We start from the raw sequence: 14,222 nt of genomic DNA, 5'->3' as shown, positions 1-14,222 counted from the left end.
TAGGCCCCACTAGAGAACCATTACTCCAAAGCTTGACGTACTTATCCCAGTTACCTAGTTTTTGTGTAGGCCCCACAAGAGAACCGTTACTCCAAAGCTTGACGTACTTTTCCCAGTTACCTAGTTTTTGTGTAGGCCCCACTGGAGAGATTGAATGGACATCAATAAACTGACACAATGTGTCAGTGAATAAATAGTTCGCATATATTCCTGTGCCGCTATTTCTGTCGAGCATGTATGTAAGTACAGGGGCAGAAAGTAGCAAGGAAGCATCACATTCTAATCTAACCGAATTTCGAAATGTTCCCATTTCTTCACAGACAGAACTGAGATCTATTGTTTTCAACTGCAGTTTTTAAGAATGTTAATGTAAACAATGAGAGATGTATCTAATGAGTTACAGCTTATGTGACCACTGCTACACGCAAATGTCATATACATAACACAAAGTTTATGATGATATGTGTATAAAGGTTTCCAGTTGCATAACAGAAAAGGAATATAGAATTAAGCATGTGATATCAATTTAATTTCGTAGAATTAACATTTACAATTGTAAACTAAACTTATTTCCTTTTGGTGTACACAGTTCCGTATAAAATCCTATACTGGTCATCTAAACGTATATCTTTAGTTCATTGTAAAATTGCCTCTTACATGCTGGTCAGCTGTTACATACTGGTCAGCTGTTACATGCTGGTCACCTGTTACATGGTGGTCATCTGCTACATATTAGTCACCTGTTACACGTTGTTGCCATATGATGAACCGTTACACAGTACACAAAGTAAGTGTAACAAATTCATATCACAGTGTTCGTGTGTTTGTGCAATCCCAAGCAGTTTACCTTGATTTTAATCACGCCATACCACGAAGAATTAGAGAGTTCTAACCTAGTGAGCTTTCCCCTCATCTTTAGTGACCCATAAGGAAACAATGGAACAAATTATTTGGTGAGAAGAAAAATGATTGTGTTAGATAGATATGGTGCAGGCATGTTGATACCCAAATATGTCAGCCTTGATGTATTGAGGCATTGTTTGCTGTATCCACAAAAAATGTACTTGTAGAGAGAATGCCACCAACAAGTATGTTACTTCCCCTCTTTACGTGTGCATCACCAGGTGTCTACATGGAATTACGTTAAACCTGTGATGGATTTGGATACCAAACTGTGGGTGGCACATCGTTACAACAGACAAACCTGATGCCCCTGCTGGACATTACGTGTATGTGCTTGCCTTCAAAATTATGTTCCAACTTCAGTTGTTCTCAGAACAGAATTCTTAATGATTCAGTATCGTGAGTGTCCACTATTGGCGTTGATGCTGGCTTAAAAATAACGACGAATAAACAACACGAAGCGATTAAGGAGATTATTACCGAACAAGGGGCTATTACCGAACAAAATTCCATTTCCGCATTGTTTACTCAATTTACCGATCGCTACAGTATTTTTCATGCGCATGCATTGAAATGGAAACATCCCCTACCAGAAAAACGACTGTCTTCTCCTTAAATATATTTCAAAAGACGCTGAGATGAAAACTGACGAAAAGACAAGCAACTGGAATCACATCCTTAAACCTTGTGTGTATATCGTTGACGTGGTGGCTAAGCCAAAACGTCTTGGTCAGTACTGGGATACCCTATTCTAAATACAGCAAAATGTCTATTTAAGTGCATTACGCAATTCCAAACCACAATAAAAAGCTTTGATAGCCATATATGGACTGCACCGTCCGATCAACACTAACCCATCATTGTGCAGCCCTGTCGTCCTTTACCGAACAAGCGCCATTGACCTCAGCAATTTTCCCTACTCTACTTTATGCCTATGGCTTCTTTGTTGATACTAAAACAAACGTCATTAATTACTTCATCTGGTTTATAAAGTGTCAAGACAAACACAAAACACGATAATTATGCGAGTTTCCAGTCTCTAGTTGGTGTTAGAATTTAACTCGTCCTGTGAATATAAATCGTTAACTTGGGAAACGTACCCTGCTGCAAAAAAACCCCACGATGATTGTTTGATAGAGGAATCGGTTTTACTGTACAAGCTATTGTGTTCCCCCAAGCCAAATCAGCCATTAACTCCAAACATTAGTTCCTGGAACAACTTACTTTTACATCAGGAACATGTTTGTTGAGGCATGTCGATAAACGTTTGAGATATTCGACCGTGACCTTATAGGAACATGAAGGGCGGGCACCTTGCACGTCATTTAATTAGTTTCACCCTTGTCTCTGTTGAAATACCTGAATTGTGTCTCCCAGAAAATACGTCCACATATCACAAAGTGCATACACGTTAATCATCGTTTCAAAAGTAGGGTTTCGTGTAAATTATTTTTTCTACATCCCCATTTCTTTCTGTATTTTGACGTGAAATAATGTCACTGACGCTGTATGAATTAATGCCCATATGCTAAAAATACCCAGTGCTAAAAGTTAATACAACTCTCTTCTTAAAGGACTTTCCCTTTGAGGTTTTTTGTCTGCTGATGTTTCGTTTCGAATAGTGACTGCTTGCAGCATTTTGAACAAAATTGAAGGAATATTTCTGCTGTGTTTGAGCCTACTATTTATCAAATTATTTAACTGACATCATTAAATTATGCGAACGTTGAATCAGACGTGCTTTATTGTTAACTTGCTTCCCGTTTACCTAGCTTAACTGACCATATTTCTTTCAGCAGACCCGATATAGTCTGATTTATAGTTTGTAGTTCTTTCAAATTGCTCTTTCACATACCTGTATTTTTCATGTTTGACTATAGTATAGTGATCAATGCCAATCAAGAATTTTTTTCAGTCAGGCGGTTAAGACCAACACTGAAAGGAGTTTTGTATTTGTAATAACTGATGACCGCAAGACCTCATAATCCCCAGCGTCGTGGCCTAACTTTGGTTGGGGTGGCTATATCCAGTGCCTTTCAAAGTTATACATGGCACTGTCATGTGAAGAATCGTTCATGACAACTTTGGTCCAGAGAGAACAAGAAAACCCCTCTGCTGTACGCACGTATTAAAGACATTTCATCTGGTATGTAGTTGCTCAGCACCTGACACATGACAAGTAACTTTTGTGCCACGAGAAGTGTGTTTGACTCATGCTCATATGCATAAATTGCGCACATATACACATCAAACAATAACATATCTGACCTTGATTACAACGACATGTATGCTCTAATAAATGTGTAATAAATGGGTTATAGTAACACTATTTCACTATACCGTTATAGGACGTGTACCTGGCACATCAGTATATTGAGTGAAGACACTTTTGAAAAATAAGACCGGGACAATCTGCAACAATCTCTATATAAACTCCCCGATTAAGATAAGACAACACCACAGTAGGTCGTCTTTTATTCTTTCTAAGATTACAGTATAATTACATTTATTCGTAACAAACTCTTCCTGAAACTGCAAGCAAATCTACATGAATTCCTTTTACTCATAGTGTCGAGTGAAAATAAATCTAGGACCTAGCTGCACGTTTCAATTATTGTTGGGTTGGTTTGATGTTCAAAATCGCACGCAACATTATACCAGCTTTATACTGGAACCAGAGACCATATAATAGAGGGACGGCCCTCTCCAACAGTTCATCATTAAACATCAGCGCTACGGTCTGGCATGTAACTGATACACATCGACACCCTGCTGCTAACTATTATATGGTCTCTTCTGGAACGGACTAAATTATACAATATAAATAAAATATAGAATACAAAACATGGACTTAAGAGTATGTAATATGAACAAAATGACCGCACTTGAGCATAAACACTTGTCATAGAGGTCGTCAGCCCGACTATAGCCCGGAATAGACCAACACGAGTGTTCTGTTCAAACGCTACAACCAGGTGTTGACGATAACTGGTACGCTGCGGTAACTGGTCGCTAACCAGAAAGTGCTTTGATACGTTTGTTTAGGGTTAATTTTATGACTTTTCAAATAACATTCATTTGATACAGTTTTGTGAGTTGTAAGTTACGTTTTCCCATTAGCATATCACAAACTTCAGCGATATCATAAGTTCGGAGGATCCGTGAACCATTTAGCCGTAAACAGTACACGTGAACAGTTCAAGGGAGGTTACTCTACTTGCAAAAGCCATTGGGGTTTTCCCGAGTTCTAATCAGGCCAACAGACTAACATGCCACTTATCACTTATATACGTGGTTCACGCGTGGTAATTCACCTGATCGATCAATCATATAGCTGCTGATAGATGCAGATGTTAGAGCAGAAATCTCAGAAGCCTGTTAAACGCTTCAAGCATTCATACGGAAAGAATTGTGCTATTTTTTTCAGCGGATATCCGTAAGTACCGCGAGAATATAGGAAACGCCAGCATTGATTCCACCATCTTAGTTTTGCTGTATCCACCCATGGTTGTTTCAATATAGCGTGGGGGTGTAAAGCCCACGAAGAAAGGAAGAGAGAGATAGCGAGGTTCGGCTGTCAGCCATTTATCAAACCGGAAGTATCTTACAGTTTGTAATCCGGACATGCCAGAACTCCGTGCATCACACTGATAACCGGGCAGTGCCAGTTATTGTAACATCCTCCCCTTTTTGTAAAACTTTAAACTTGAACGTACAAATGAACAGCCACTCAAATCACCACTTATACTAGTGATGAGTGAAATGTTTAAGAATAAAGATGAAAGTTAATGAACTTAAAGAGTTATTGCTTTTTAACTGAAATGATATCCTGTAAGTGAAGTCAAATCGGAGTCCTTTGAAGAATCCTTACACACTGAACACAATTATCAATTAACAGTCTGTTTGAACTTGAATCTCAGGTTCATCAGTTTACTTCACGGACACCTCAAAGTCTTTGAGGTATGCAGGCAACCTGCTCTGTCGGGTAGATCGCCTCGGGCTGTCTGGAACCTCAGGTATGGGTTTTACCTGCGATGTGGGTGTGTTGGTCTCAGGCACTGAGACAGGTTTGGGTGACACCATAGGTGTCAAATGTTGAGTCACAGGTGTGACGTCTGGCCTTACACCAGACTCAACTGCCTTTAGCTGTTTCGGCTTATGTGTAGGAGCATCAGTCTCACTTGATTTCCTCAAGTGAACCCTGTTTCTTCTGTAAGAACCATTCCCACTCTCAATCTCATAGGAACGTTCATCTAGTTGTCTCGTCACAGTTCCTTTCTCCCACTCTTTCTGTCCTAGACGATGTGGTTTTATGCGGACAATATCTCCAACTTCCAGGGGAGATAAATCTTTTGCATGACGGTTGTAAGACTGTGCGTCCTTTCTCTGGGCATTCTCAATCAATCTGCGATTGTTTAGGTAGTCACTCTTATCTCCAGGCTTCAGCAGTTGTTCTGACATTGGCATAAGAGATCTCGTCCTGCGGTTAAACAGTTTCTGGTTCGGACTGGTCCCGGTGTTCTGGGTCGGAGTATTCCGGAGCTCAAGCAAACAGAGATAAGGGTCCATCTTGGATCTCTTGCACTTACTCATCATGGTTTTCGCCGCTTTCACACCAGATTCAGCTTTGCCGTTGGCGTTCGGGTGTCTTGGAGAACTGGTACAGTGGATGATGTCCCATGCTTTTGTGAATGATGAGAACTCTTCACTGATGAACTGTGGACCATTATCCGAGATAAGCTGGTTCGGAATGCCATGTCTTGCGAAGTGAATTTTCAATGCTTTAACCACTGCTGAGGAGGTAGTCGATGGAAGATAGTCAACTTCCCAGAATCCACTGAAATAGTCAATGGTAAGAAGGTATTCACGATCCTCGAACGTGAACAGATCAGTCCCTACTACTTCCCACGGATGATTGGCGATGATATTTATCAGAGATTCTTTCTGCTGTGTTTTACAGTAGGTCTGACAAGCATCACAAGATTCTGTGATCTGTTTGATCTGGTCAGTCATGCCTGGCCAGTACACACACTCTCTCGCTCTTCTCAGCATACTTTCTTTTCCAAGATGAGATGAGTGAAGGAGTGATTTGATTCTAGTTCTTATGTTTTCAGGTACAACGATGCGTTCTCCTTTGAACACCAGGCCATCATGGACAGTGAATTCATCTGTAGCAGATAAGAATGGAGCAAGTGATTCGTGTAAGTCTTTCTTGCTTTCAGGCCATCCCTTGAAGATTACAGATTTGAGAATGTTCATTGTCTCGTCTTCCTGTGTTGCCTTTTGTAATTCTTCTATTTTTTCAGGGCTGACTCTCAGGTGCCCAACTGCATTCACCACTGAGAACATATCAGGTTTGTTGTCTCGAGTGATGGAGTTGATGTATGCTCTAGAGAGCATATCAGACAAGTACATCTGCTTCCCGGGTCTGTACACCACGTTAATGTCGTACTGTAGGAGTCGCAACATCATGGACTGAAGTCGCTTGGGTGCCTTGTAGAGAGGTTTTCGAAGAATAGCCTCAAGAGGTTTGTGATCTGAATGTATGATTGTTGATCTGCCAAATGTATACTGGTGAAATTTCTCCAGAGCGAAAACAATGGCCAGACATTCTTTCTCAATCTGTGCATAACCACATTCAGTGTTGGATAGTGCTCTACTTGCATAGGCTAGTGGTCTACCTTCCTGTAGCAGGGCTGCGCCCAGTCCCTGGCTGGAAGCATCACACTCAATATGTAGGTCCACCCTAGGATCATAGTACCTCAGCACAGGTGCCTCAGTGAGAAGTTGCTTGATTTCTGTTAATGCTGTCTCTTGTTCATCAGTCCACTCCCACTGAACTTCCTGGTGGGTGAGCCTTCTAATTGGTTCCATTACATCGGACAGTCTTGGGAGGAATTTAGCCAGATAATTGACAGTTCCTTGTAGGCGGCGAACTGCATCAACATCATTTGGTGCTTCCATATCCAGAATTGCTTCAACTTTCTTCTTGTCTGGTTTCAGTCCATCTGCAGTTATTTCATGTCCCAAGAATTCAATGTGATCAGTCTTAAAAACACACTTTACTCTGTTCAGTCTAAAGTTTCTCTCACTACACCTCTGAAGTAGTTTCTGGAGGTTTGAGTCATGTGCTTTGTCATCTTCTCCGTGCACCAACACATCATCTGCTACACAGAAAACACCTTCTAGTCTTTCCAGATTCTTGTGCAGCATCCTCTGGAATATCTCAGAACTAACCTTGGTTCCGAAAGGAAGTCGTAACCAGCGGTATCTCCCGAAGGGTGTTATAACCGTGGTAAGATAGCTGCTCTCCTCGTCAAGTACACAGTGCCAGTAGCCGTGAGTCAGGTCAACTTTACTGAACACCTTTGCTTTTGCAATCTCTGGGAGTGCATCTTCTATAGTTGGTAACGGGTATATTTCCCGTTGCAGAGCATCGTTGAGAGATTTGGGATCAATGCACACACGTAGTTGTCCCGTTTTTTTGACCTGTACAGATATTTGAGAGCACCATTCAGTAGGCTCTGTAACAGGTGCTAGCACGCCCAGCTTGACCATCCGATCAAGCTCTTCCTTCAGCTTGGGCTTTATAGCAATGGGAACTTTTCTTGGTGGGCACTGAGACGGCATAGTTCCTTCCTTCACATGAAGGTGAACAACTCCTGGAAAAGTACCTTGGGAGCCTTTGTCGAAAACATCTTTGAAGTTTGCCAGCATATCTTCTGTGGTGATGGCGTTGATTTGTTGAAAGTTGTGATAGTTGACCGTGATGAGCTGCATTTCTTCTGCTGACTTCCTGCTGAGAAGAGGTGTCAGGTTTTCCTTGATGACTTGGAATTCAATGTCATATGTTAACTTGGTCTCTGGGTTGGTGATCATCAGTGTGCACTTTCCTAGTGGCTTTGTGATTGTCTGATTGTACATTCTCAATTGTGTTTCACTGTTCTGTAATACACTGTCCACAAACTTGATAGGGATAATGTTCACTGTCGATCCACAGTCAACTTGGAATGTCACAGTGTTCTTGTCTTCAACCACCATGTCAGCTAGTATGAGATCATTGTCTGGTGTCTTAACCTTGTTAACATCTTCTGCTTGTGTTTGTGAGAGAGTGAATACATAACTATCTTCTGGTTGGTCACAATCACCTGAGCAATTTTCTTGAGCCTGAACCCCATGTACAGGTTTCTGATTGGCTGTACAACATATGTCAAAATGGTTCTGTCTTTTGCATAGTTTGCATGTCTTTCCCCACGCTGGACAGAGTTCTTTGCGGAATACATGTTCTCTGCCGCAAAATTTGCAGGTGTTTAGACGAGGTTGCTGTCCCTGGTAGTTGTTTGACCTTTGACTGTTGTATGTGCTTCTGTTATTGTTGTTATGCTTTTGTCTGAGATGTTGTTTCTTGTCTCTGTGATCACGTGATGTGCGTTGTGTTTGTCTTGTGACTTGGTTTACTTCTGACTGTGCTGCTGTAATAACTGTCAACTGAGAAGCTGTGTTTTCATGACTTCGACAAATGTCTATGCATTTAGCTAGTGTTAGCTTGCGCTCCTGAAGCAAGCGTTTCCTAGTATTTGCATCCGATATGCCTAGGACTATTCTGTCCCTTGTAAGAGAATCTCTAAGGCAGTCACAAAAGTTGCAGGTTTTCACTAGTTGCTTTATGGCTGCTACATAAGAATCAACATTCTCGTTTGTTTGTTGGGTCCTTGTGTTAAATTTGTATCTCTCAAAAGTTTTGTTGCTTTCCCCTAGAATATGAGAATCTATCTTTTCAATAATGTCCTTCACTGCATCATTCTCTGAGGGATCGCAAGAATTGTAAACCTGTAGTCCTTCTACTCCCATGGTAGAGATTAGATACGATCTGAATATCTTCTTGTCGCTAGTATCATCGCTCCTCCCGGTGATTACACAATAATGTCCCCACATTTGCTTCCATAGATTCCAGTTTTTGACCGGATCATCCGCTAACTTTAGAGGGTCAGGCGGTCTGATATGACTCACATCATTTTTGACGGGTGCCACGCTTTGGCTAGAAGTGCCTTCCGTTGATTCGGCAGACGACATTGTCAATTTTCAGAGAAAGTTCATGCAATGTTCTTGAATTAATATTTTCTGAGTGAGATAGTAGTATAATGTTGCACAAATATCACCAGTTCAATCAGATAACACAAGTAAGCTCCATATTCGTGACTAAAGTCATGTCACTTGTCCCACGTGGTTTTCACTTCAGATACTCAAGGTCACGCGCTATCACGCACCGGTAGAATGTTAAGTTCATGTAAAATTGACAGTTAATTGTCAATGAAACATGGGTTTCAACACAAACCGGGAGGTTAGATTCGTTGCTGAATCCGCTGCCACCATGTTTCAATATAGCGTGGGGGTGTAAAGCCCACGAAGAAAGGAAGAGAGAGATAGCGGGGTTCGGCTGTCAGCCATTTATCAAACCGGAAGTATCTTACAGTTTGTAATCCGGACATGCCAGAACTCCGTGCATCACACTGATAACCGGGCAGTGCCAGTTATTGTAACAATGGTCACCGGAAGTTTCGAACCCAAACACTTTAATCGGCCTTGAACTTCACAAGGTCGCAACAACACATTTTGCACTCTGCAGTTTTTCCTTTGACAACACGGGTATCAAGGTTTACGGTAATTGCAGACAATACTTTGAATAGAACGATCTAGCATTTGTGTGTCGACAGATGAAGCTTTCTCTTACTCTGAACTACTATATAGTTATGATGTGACATTCACCTTGATCTATCCTCTTTATTTGGGTGGTTTGCTGTCGCCTTTCAGATGGTTGATAAACATGTATTGGCCCAGCAAAACCGTAAAAACTCCTAGGAGCTTGGTCAAATTGCACAGTGGGAGTGGGGAAGTCTAAAGGCCTGCGTTGTAGTCAAAAGAGCAGAAGGACTAAAAGGGGGAAAAGTCAAAAGGTCAGAAAAATAAAGATTTAATATATTACATAGTAAAATAATGTAGCTGTACTGGCTAGTGATCAGTTATCGCAGCGTACCAATTATCGCCAACACCTGGCTGTAGCACTAGCGAAGACATCTTTACTTGTACTTCGGCAGTATTTCACATATTGACACATCCAAAAAACAATAGGTTACGAGAGTTTAAATTACATTGTAAACCAAACGTTACTGTGTTCTGTAATCTGATTGGTTGAAAAACATGATCAAATGGTATTAGATTCCCGGAAACTATTCACTGCGTATTGACACGTAAACAATTGTTTTGTTGTGTCATCAACAGTGGTGACGTCGTTCAAATTATATTGTGACGTAAAGTTAGAATGACGTCACAAATGAGCAACTCCAGATGCTACCATGGGAACCAGCTGAAACGGCCAGCTGATGACACTTCACTGCTGTACCCCTACTCGATGTAAACGAGTGCAGACTGTAAAACCCTTTGGTTTACTTTTGTGTTTACAATGTCGATAAACATCATGTGTTGGCCAATTTCCGGGTGTTATTGAGTATTTGAAGCACGGGAATGTTTCATTTGAAACCTCCGCCACCTCAAATACTCAATAACACCTGGAAATTGGCCAACACATGATGTTTATCTCCTAATTGAGCATTTTACATTCTGGACGTTAAAAATATGAATCCCTCGGAACACGAGACCCAAACACATCGGGGGTTGTCACGTGACCATTAGTGTGTTGACAGGAAATTTCATAAATGATGTGAACTGAATGAAAATCATCCTGGCTGTGTGGTGAATCTATAATCTCTGACTTGGCAATTCAGTCCACAAAAAGTGCAGATTTTAATGTGTCTTAATATACCCATAATGCCTTGAGTCAATCACTTAACTTTGAATTGACCTGAAGTTCCATCTCCGTTTTATGGACTCGACGGATACCATGCACACAATGCTGACAAATTGTAACTGTAAATTTTCACCTTTATCTTTGCGTTTTCCCCTGAGAAAACAAATATTGCCAAAACTGCAAACAACTACTCAAAATGTCAAGTTTGGTAAGTTCAACCCTGCGGTGACATCTCCATATTCCCATCAGCTTATATCAGCATCCGTCAACATTCACCATGAATGCGAGTTTTGTTCTTTTAAACATCTTGTTTTAAAAACAAATTTCTTCAATATGTCAAGGTTTGAAACACAATAGTTTTATTACCAAGTTCATGTCAAATTAGGTGAATAACATAAAAACATCAGAAATGGCGATAAATGGTCTTGTTAGTTGCAGGGAAAGCACAATCTACACTACCTCGCTTCCTGTTCACCGCGTTTTGGAGAAACATGATCGACAACAGTAAACAAGCAGGAAACATCGGTGAATAGCTGATCTATCATCAAGGTAAATTTTATTTCATTCTGTGAAGAAATAATGGAGCAAATCGTTAAAAACATCTTAAAAATGGAGTCAAATGTTTTCACAATTAAGTGTCTTGACTGTCATGACAAATGCATATGGGATGTTTGTTTTTGTTATCTCCCACCATGCATTTAGTGTGGAGCAGAGGATATAAGAGGATATAATGTGAGGGGATATAGTCGACGCCTCGTCCGTCCGTCAGTCCGTAATAATTTTGTTGCCCGAGCATAACTCAGAAACTGTTTAATTTTTTTAGACCAAACTTGATAGATATAATAATCTCAACCTATAGTTGTGCCTTTTGCTATTTACAGAGTTTTGGCATCATGGAGCATTTTTGTGTTAGCCTAATGGTGGGGTGGGATTCGTTTCTGGAGCATAACTCAAAAACCGTTCAATATTTTTCTGCAGAACTTGGAAGATATGTGTGGCAAACACCAAAATGGTGCCTTTTGCTATTTACAGGTTTTTGTAATGTATTATTTTCTTGGTCTCCATGGAGATGTTTCGAATTTAGTATAAAAATGGAGGGATTGGGCATAGTTTCTGGAGCATAACTTGAAAACCGTTCAACATTTTTCTGCATAACTTGGTAGATATATCAATCGGAACCTAAAGTGGTGCCTTTTGTTATTTACTGGTTTTTGTGATTTATTATTTTCTGGATTTTCATGGAAACATTTCGGACTTAGTCTCAAATTGACAGGTGTGTTTTGGTTCCGGAGCAGAACTCAAAAACTTCCTAATATCTGTCAGTAAAACTTTCTAGACCCCAAAGTGGTGCCTTTTGGTATTTACAGGTTTTTGTGATTTATTATTTTCTCGGTTCCATGAATACGTTTCGGACTTCGAAAACTCGAAAACCATTTCAACATATCTTTCAAAAGATCTTGGCAGATATATGAGACAGACCTTGAAATGGTGCCTTTTTCTGATTACAGATATATGGCATTTATATTTTTCATGAATTCCATGGAAACACAATAAGTAACTGTCAGATGATTTGTCCTTTCAGATATGCTGGGGCCGGGGGGATATGTCGTCTTCTGATGACTCTTGTTTTGTTTTTCCATGGAAAGTTTTGGTCTTAGTATAATGGTGGGGTGGGCTTTGTTTCCGTATAACTCAAAAAACATTCAATATTTTTCTGCAAAACGTGGTAGATATGTCAATCAGGATTTTGTGATTTATTATTTTCTGTGTTGTCATGGAAACATTTCGGACTTAGTCTCAACTGACAGGTGTGTTTCGTTTCCGGAGCAGAACTCAAAAATTTCCTAATATCTGTCAGTAAAACTTTCTAGACCCCAAAGCAGTGCCTTTTGCTATTTGCAGGTTTTTGTGATTTATTACTTGCTCAGTTTCCATGGAAACATTTCAAACTTAGTCTCAAAATGGAGGGATGGGCATCATTTCTGGAGCATAACTCGAAAACCATTCAATATTTTTCTGCAGAACTTGGTACATATATCAGTCAGAATCTAAAGTGGTGCCTTTTGTTATTTACAGATTTCTGTGAGTTATCATTTTCTGGGTTTCCATGGAAATGTTTTGGACTTAATCTCAATATGGAGGGATTGGCTTCATTTCTGGAGCTCAACTCGAAAACTTCTTAATATCTTTCAGCAAAACTTGGCAGATATTTGAGGCGGACCACAAAGTGGTGCCTTTTGCTATTTACAGATTTTTATCTTGCTTGTCATAAGAGGTAACTAACAGGAATATTGCTCACTCACTTGTATTTTTCCCGGTTTCCATGGAAACAATTCAGACTCAGTCTCAATTTGGAGGGATGGGCATTGTTTCCTTAGCACAACTCGAAAACCGTTTCATATCTTTCAACAGATCTTGGCAGATACATGAGACAGATCTTGAAATGATGCATTTTGCTGTTTACAGATTTATTTTTCATGATTTCCATGGAAACACTTCAAATTTACTCTAAAAATACATCAAGTAACTGTCAGATGATTTGTCCTTTCAAATATGTTGGGGCCGAGGGGATATGTCATCTTGTGATGACTCTTGTCTTCATAGTCAATACCAAGCTATATCTGGGGAAGGCGCCTGGCCCAGTTGATTTTGGTGACCTTCACATAATTTTCAAGGTCATGATGACACTTTGAAGATTTCAGTATGTTGAGCTGCAGGGTAAGCTTGTCTGCAAGATATATCAATAATCATTCTTTGGACTTTCTTCATATTCAAGACCAAGCTTCATCTAGGGAAGGTACAATGTATGGTCGATTATGGTGACCATCACATAATTTTCAAGGTCACAGTGACACTTTGAAAATTTCAGCATATAAACTGCATGTTAAGATTGTGTGCAGGATATCTCAAGAACGGTTCACTGGATTTTCTTCATAGTCTTTCATAGCTTTCTTTCAATGTTTTTTAATAAGCAATTTCTTTATTACCACTTTTACATATTTCATACACTAAGACATTCAAGGTCAAAATTGTTGAAAATATTTGTGTGTTTGAAGAACTGCTGAGCAAGATATCAAGAGAGGGAGAGTGATCATGTTGATATTTTACATCATCTCAAATTCTTAAATTACGACCTTCACTTTCATTACTCTAAAAGCTTGACTTGAAAATTTACAGGAGGGGAGGGGGGGATTACGTCACCTTGTGCTTATCGTAAACCAAATCTAACTAAAACCTGGGAGGTTTGTTTTTGTTGGTGTAGGTTTTATCCAAATATAATTAAAACCTGGGATCTTTGTTTTTGTTGTTGTAGGTTTTATCCAAATATAATTAAAACCTGGGATGGCTTTACAAAGACAACACCTCAGACTTCCTATCCTTGAAGAAACTCTACATGAACTGGGCCAGTCATCAGTGGTCACATGTGTTCTCCCAGACAGATCTTTGTTCGGTTTCTGTCATGTACAGTTAGATATAGAGTACAGTGTAGAGACATAGTTTGACATCGTTGGCT

At 40.0% G+C, this 14,222-nt stretch overlaps 1 protein-coding gene across 6 annotated transcripts in view; it reads left to right on the top strand.

Annotated features, from left to right (window-relative positions):
• Window positions 1-4,145: 4,145 nt before the first annotated feature.
• Window positions 4,146-14,222, top strand: part of LOC137257356 (magnesium-dependent phosphatase 1-like) — a 36,679-nt gene continuing 26,602 nt past the window's right edge. The window contains exons 1-2 of one of the 6 annotated variants that reach the window (XM_067794682.1): window positions 4,146-4,339; window positions 9,715-9,857. The gene's annotated coding sequence lies outside the window, so the exon portion shown is untranslated. Of the gene's footprint in view, window positions 4,340-9,478; window positions 9,565-9,714; window positions 9,858-11,140; window positions 11,258-14,222 lie in introns of those variants that run through there. The other 5 variants (XM_067794679.1, XM_067794677.1, XM_067794681.1 and 2 more) reach the window with 5 other exon arrangements.

This window comes from Haliotis asinina, chromosome 12 (assembly GCF_037392515.1).
Source record: "Haliotis asinina isolate JCU_RB_2024 chromosome 12, JCU_Hal_asi_v2, whole genome shotgun sequence".
NCBI lineage: Eukaryota > Metazoa > Mollusca > Gastropoda > Lepetellida > Haliotidae > Haliotis > Haliotis asinina.
The sequence above is the reverse complement of the archived record's forward strand: the minus strand, read 5'-3'. Positions and strand labels throughout refer to the sequence as shown.